We start from the raw sequence: 7,800 nt of genomic DNA, 5'->3' as shown, positions 1-7,800 counted from the left end.
CCCCCCCCCCCCCCTACAGATTTATGTTTCTGACCACTACATTTACTTTTAGGTCTGACACAGATATTTATTACTATATTTTCTCCAATAAAGCTGGCATATAATAATAGGATTATATAGATAGATCTTTTTTCTTTCTCTGTAACGTTAAGGTCGAGCATTTTATGAAACAAACAACCTCGGCTCGACCAAGTTCCCTTATTTTTAATCATGAAATGGCCTCACATTTTTTTGTTTTAGAGAAGATACAATAATATGAGAAGAAGAAAGTATTAAAAAAAAAAGGGGTGAGGAATAGCACGAGAGACAAATTTTATTTAAGCTTTCAGTTGAAATTTGTGTGTATATTTTGGTTCTGTTGTTGTCCAGTTTCCAAATTTATGGCTACTCTCCTTTTTGCCGTGAGCTTATTGGCCCTAATAAAGTTGGGAAATGAAAAGACCCGTTGGCCCATTTTATTTAATGAGTGTGCTGTATTTAATGTGCTTTTTGTTGGGACTGATTTTCAATTTTTTCATTGATATGCTATTTTTTTTTGTTGTTTCTATTTGTCTCTTCCTTTTTTTTTAAAAAAAAAACGGAGGATTTTGGACCAATTAAAAAGAGAGTAATTTCATATATATGAAAAACTAGGTGTGTTGTTATTTATGGTGAGAATAGAAATCAATCATAGTTGTTTTCTAAAAAAAAATCTACAGGTTAAAACATTTGAGCCATTGGACTATTGTTTGTTGTTTAGGTTTCTATTAAGCCAAACAAAAAGTTATATAAATATTATTTTCTTCATTTCATGGAAATTATGTTTTATCTAGATACATAATATATTTTATTTTATTTTGAACAAAAAAAAAATGAATTTATCTACCATCAAAAAGAAAATAATGATTCAACTTTACAAATTATATCATAACCCCAACAATTATATCCCAACAACTGATAATATCCTCATAACAAGCGATAGTTAGATTGGTCTAAGTTGGAAAAACCTTACAAAGAAAAAGGAGGATGGGGTTTAAGAATTGCTTTAACGTTATTAAATATCATTAATTAATGATGCTTTATGGGCAAAACAAGCGATGAATTATTGAATTGTATATAACTCTTTGAGTCTTTCTTACAGTAATGGAGGGCAATAATTCTTCAGATGGATGACGACTAATTCCTTTGGCAGGTCAAAATCTCTTACGCAAAGTTGTAAGAAATTTCTTAGGACTTCTATCTTTTAGTGGCAAGTTCTCTCTAGCTGCCATATTGTCCATGAGCCGCAAAGAGATCTAAAAGTGATCTCTATACAATTAGATTATGATCACTCTGATGAATTGATCTCGTTAAAAGCATACCAGACCTACAAAATCACTTTAAATTATTTTTCCAAATCATCTCATAATTGGATCAATTGGGCTGGCATTAACTAAATTAAAATATGGTTTTAACAACATTGTTGAGATTGAGATAGTAGACAAGATAGAAAAAAATCGTACTCCGATCCAATGCAACCATATTGCATATATGTCTTTACTTCGCTTTGGAATGGGTTTCATAACCATATATAATTGACTCAATGTCTTCTTCGTAATATAAATCTTAGTTGGAGCAAAATACCACCTTTTCATTCTACATGCAATATGGACCACTCTGGACTTGAAAGTGTTTCATCAAGATAAAATTCATAGAGTAAGTTATCATCAAGTATTACATAGATTTGAAACCAAACACACACACACACACGCACTATATATATTACACATATATATATATATATAACTTTTGTTATAATTAACCTTATGTGTTTATTTTCTAAACTATCATCAAAATGCTAAAAAATATTTTGAAACTTTCTACATTATGATATTGTGGAAAAGAAGAAATGGTTATTTTCTTAAACTGTCCCTATATATAGGAGGGGGTACGTAACGTGCCTATGTGTTTAAATGTGAGCCGTATATGTTGCATCGACATCATGGGGACAAATCAACATCAATACATCATCGTCAAATAATGGGTATACTATACAGTGTTTAAGAAGATTATTGAAGTTCCATTCTACTTTTTTTTTTTAATATATTGACTAGACCATTAATTGAGTTAAATTTTAATAATATTAGGGTTTAGATTGTAATATATTTTTACTATTGTCAATTATACCAATATTTATTAAAATCAAAATTATAAATGGTTACGAAGTTCTTGACAAACTATGCAATGACCATGTCTATATTGACAGATACTTGTAATTTTATGGTTTGTGATAATGTTCTTAATTATCATCTCTGTAGTCCGGTTTAAATACGAGTGTTTTATACTGTTAAAAATAAATATATGTTTGTTCTATAATTTTAGCAGATAAATTAAAAATAATTTATTTATTTTGAATTTTCAAAAACATATTTTTTTATCTACCTAAACATACATCACTAAATGAAACAAGTACAGACAAAATTCACAAAACATCACATAATACTTATTAAGATAGAGAGGGAGTAATATTTCTATTGAAATGAAGTATATAAGTAGATTTAATATACTAACAAAATTATAAGTATTGTAATGAAATTAAATAATTATGCATTGAGTTACATGGTGATTGCATAAATCTCTCATAGGTATGGCACTCCACCTCTTCTTTGGTTGTTAGTACTCATCAAAGGTGTGGCCCTCTTTTTTCACTCACCCTGATGATCTCTCTCCTCATACATTGTTCGAGGATCATTTGCGTTAGATCGGCATCTAACATTAGCAAACTCATGGCAATATATATATGCACACTATAGATTTACATGCATGTTATTGTCTTTGGAGATAAAAGAATTCTAGTATCCCCTCTTGAAGCACAAAATCAGCTCATGTTATTATCAAGGAAACTCCGCTCATATTCATCTAATTTGAATGCTTTGTCTTATCGTTTCTTTGATCACCCTCCTAATTTTAATGTAAAATTTCAAAGGATTCTTAAAAAATGAGAAAATTAAAAAAGTTCTCTCACAAATAGAATTTTTAATGTATATGATTTTTAATGTATACTATAATTTACGCGAAAGAAAAACCTCCTGTCGTATTTTTACTTTATTTTGTGGATTAAACATGTTGATGTGATATATCCAACGGTGACATATACAAAGCCGGAGAATCCTAGGTGATTCGATCCTCACACTTCAATTTCCAAAACTAGATTATTTTCATCCTTCCGTTTTCGGCCAGATCATTATATTCTTCAACCCAACCTGCCCTCAATCCTCATAATAAGTGAGATATTCATCTTTATTTTTTTCCTAATCTTATAAATATAGATGCATTTACTGGTAAATGCATTTTTATTTAGGGGTGGTCAAAAAAACCGAAATCCAAAAAACCAAACCAAACCAAACCAAAATAAATGGTTTACTTTGGTTATAGTTAAATCTGAAAATCCGTTTGGTTTTCATTTTAGTTAACCATTTGGTTTATGTTTGATATGGTTAAAAACCGTAAAACCGAATAGTTTTTTTGGTTATAAAAATTTAGGATAATAAGATATAATTACTAATTAGTTTCTCAAGCTTATAAATTTATATTGTATAACAATATCAATAAAATTTTTCTTTATTGGGCTTTAGTTATTGATCTCCTATTAATCTATCGAATTACAAAACCTTAACCGAAGTCTCTATTCCCTAACCTATATATATTCATAATTACTTTTATGCTTACTTTTAGTTATGTATCAACTATTTATTTTTTAAAAGCATGGAATAACCGTTAAAAACCGGAACCAAACCGAAACAAAACCAAACTGTGATACATATGGTTTTTATATGGTTTCATTTTTGATGAAACCGAAAAAACCATAAACCAAAAAACGAACCGTAACCAAACCGAATTCCTCATGGTTTATTTATGGTTCCATTTTTATAAAACCAAAAAAACCGTAAACCAAAAAAACCGAACCAAAACCAAACCCAAAAACCGAACGCCCACCCCTATTTTTATTCTTATCTTCTCGTAATATTGTAGAATGATTTCAAATGGTAATTCACAATCAAATGCTTTAAAAATTGGACTGGAAGCGTTCACGTAAATTAGATGCTATAGGTTGAGTTTGATTTGATTTGATTTGATCTGTTCCGCGTGAGTCTTGACTCTCTTTTTTTTTGTTCTATAATTTAATGATAAACAAGTAAGTAATTGACAAGCATTTAGATGTTTTGAGACATGTATGTAATTCCACATATTAATCATTTTACAAAAAAAAAAAGCGTTGAAAGGCCTCCAATCTCTTTGTTAAAAGTTAACCATCTAAAACACTACAAAATAATTAAAATAAAGTAAAGAATAAAAACAAAGAAAAACTCTCGTTCTTCTTCATGCATACAAAAAAAAGAAGAGCAGATATAAGAGGTCATCATAGGTTTCTCGCAAGTCTTGATGAGTAACGGTTTAGCAACAAACGCTCTCTATATAGGTGTAATCCGAGTCATGATATGAACAATTTTTTATCCTCGTGTGATTCGTGAAGAATTTAACATCAGTCGCTCAAAGGACGTTAAGTCAAGTAGGCTTTCACACGGTTCAATAATATATTTGGTTACTAGAACTTGAGCGAAGAATAGAAAGAAAAAAAACCACTAACAGCTACAAGGATATAGTTAAATGTATAACGTAATCATTAGTTTAAAACTTAAGAGGTACGCAAGAACAAATTGGAGTGAAGATGTTGTCCTTAGAATTGTTTCTTCTTACAGTAAAAAAAGTGATTAAAAATATATACAAAAACGTAATAAAAAGAAGAAAGGAACATACAGAATTGTTCAGAGAATCTACAGATGACGTTGGAAATGGTGGGCTGAGGCGCACGTGCTAGGCTATGTCCGTACTGGCGCCATTGTACGAACGAGACGAAAGTGGAGTTTGTATCTTCTGATAAACATTGTTGCCTTCCCAAAGGCCAAGCTACTTTTTACAAATTACAAATCTTTTATAATTTTCCCATTATTTGTGGTCTATAAAACGTAAGAGAATAATTTTCTTACTATATATAAATGAAAAGGGACCCCAAGAAACATCAGTAAGGCTGAGGCGATGTTTTATGTACTGCCACGCATTGGTGTTTTATTGTCTTCATCTTATATATGTATCAATGAAAACAAGTGTAATAATGTATGGGTTTCATTTTTTAGTGTTAATTTGGTATATGCCAGTCCCACTGGAAAAGATGCTAGTTTAGTGTACTATCTTTTAAATATTTTATTTTCTTAAATTATAATATACATTTGATATTTTGGTGAATGATCGATTAATATGTAATCGACAGATTACGCACATGCATGTTCACATGATAAGATCATATGGTTGAATGTATGACATGAATATAGAAATACTTATTCCGATAGCTTTGCTTCCAATGATATGTGTTGTGTTGAAATTAAACGTTAGTGAACTAGCTAGTACTTATTGAAATTCAGGCACCTAGCTACTACACATATCATCAACTCTAGGGATAAGCACGATGTTCTTCACAATCAACTTCAAATATTTTTCCAATATCTTTTTTTCCACAAAAGAGTCCAGATTTTAGAAGAAAATATCATACTTTAAGAAGCTTTAGTTTAGTTTTTTGTATTTTGCATGATAACCCTCTCATGGATTGATGAGACGGGTCTCGGGTGACCAAAAAAAAATAGTAGACAAGAAAAAAATTTTGAAGAAAAGAAACAGATTTTTACTAATGTTTCGAAACTATCCAACAAATTATTTGTTACAAATCTCACAAAACTTTATAATTATACAGTAATTTAATTCACTAACACGTGATTGAGGAATAAACCCCAAACAATCTATGGATTAGCTAGGGCCTAGGTGTAATAGCTGATGGGTAGCCCAATAGGTGTAAGGCCGAAAAAAACGCGCCGTCTTAATGTACAGTGTTCGCCGCTAATTATTTTTTCTTGGCGTTAACCTAATACTCTGTTCGCAAGTTGTGCGGTGGTCATCGTAACTTGAAGAATGGGTAAGCATTTGCGGTTAATAATACTCTTCGTCTAGAGTTTTTATAAATGATGTAAACAAAGCAATGTCGAAGAATTTCTGTATGTATTCATCTTCGGGAATGTTGTACATATATATACTAATGATCAAACTCAAAAATGAAATCACGGAGAATCTACACTAGTTACAAACTAAGATGCTTCTGTTACGGAGCTTGTTACGACTCTGGATAATGTTGGGGAGGATCCCACGAATATGCTGTTGTAAGTGAACCGGTTGTATACCAGTTATAACCAAGCTCCCAATACCCCCCCTCAAGCTGGAGCATATAGATTGTGTATGCCTAGCTTGGACCTGAAGTGCCAAAACCCATCTCGTCCTATAGGTTTTGTAAAAATATCCGCCAGTTGCTCCGTTGTATCAACATGCTGTAACCGTATGTTCTTTGTGACGACTTCATCCCGAAAAAAATGACAATCATTTTCAATGTGTTTTGTTCTTTCGTGGAACACCGGATTCGTCGCGATATGTATCGCCGATTTGCTGTCACAGTACACAGTCATCGGTTGAACATGAAAGACTCCTAAAGTGCTTAACATTCGCTTTATCCACAGCAACTCTTGTACCAGGTCTGCCATAGCCCAGTATTCCGCTTCTGCTGAAGAATGACTAACTGTCTTTTGCTTTCTTGCCTTCCAAGACACCGGTGAGTCACCAAATTGCACAAAATATCCTGTGACTGACCGTCGAGACATAGCACATCTTGACCAGTCCGAGTCACACCAGCCTGTAATCTGATAGTTCTTGTTTGATCTCAATAACACACCTTGACCCGGATCTAATTTTAAGTATTTCACAACACGAATTGCCGCATTCCAATGATCCTCTCGCGGTTCCTTCATAAATTGAGCAAGAACATGTACCGAATAAGCCAAGTCCGGACGTGTAACTCCCAAATAGATTAACCTGCCCAGTAGCCTTCGATATGGTGTAGGGTCGGATAAGAGTCTAGAGTCTGATAAATGTAACTTGTGATTCTGCTCCAACGGAAACTCGACAGGTTTAGCTCCTAGTAAGCCTGTTTCAGCAAGTATATCCAAGGCGTATTTCCGCTGGCAAAGATATATTCCAGAGGCATTACGAGCTACCTCGATACCCAAGAAGTACTTCAACTCTCCCAAATCTTTTATACGAAAACAAGTAGATAAATACTCTTTAAACGCTTGAGTAGCCTTGCCACAACTTCCTGTGATGATCAAATCATCTACATATATAAGAATATGTAAACGAACTTCTCCGTGTTCATAAGTAAACAACGAGTAATCACCTAACGCTTGCTCAAAACCATACTCCAACAATGCTGTAGTCAACTTTGCAAACCAGCATCTAGGAGCTTGTTTTAATCCATACAAAGACTTTCGTAGCCTACACACCTTGTTCTTATCCTCCAACTGATAACCAGGTGGCAATCTCATATAAACTTCTTCATCCAAATCCCCATGTAAAAAGGCATTATGCACATCCATCTGATGCACTATCCAACCATTCTTTGAAGCAGTATCGAGAAAGAGACGTACCGTTCCCATCTTTGCGACCGGTGAGAAAGTTTCCCCATAATCCTCTCCTTCGATTTGTCTATTGCCCATAGCCACTAACCGCGCCTTATACCTCTCAATGGATCCATCGGATTGAAATTTGACTTTAAAAACCCAATGACTTCCTATTGCTCTTTTACCTTCTGGTAAGTCTAAGACATCCCATGTGTGGAGTTCCTGCAAAGCTCCATATTCTGAACCCACGGCGTTTCTCCATCTATCACCTTCCATCGCTTTCGTATAT

This window comes from Camelina sativa, chromosome 5 (assembly GCF_000633955.1).
Source record: "Camelina sativa cultivar DH55 chromosome 5, Cs, whole genome shotgun sequence".
Taxonomy (NCBI): Eukaryota; Viridiplantae; Streptophyta; class Magnoliopsida; order Brassicales; family Brassicaceae; genus Camelina; species Camelina sativa.
Note: the sequence above shows the minus strand (reverse complement) of the source record.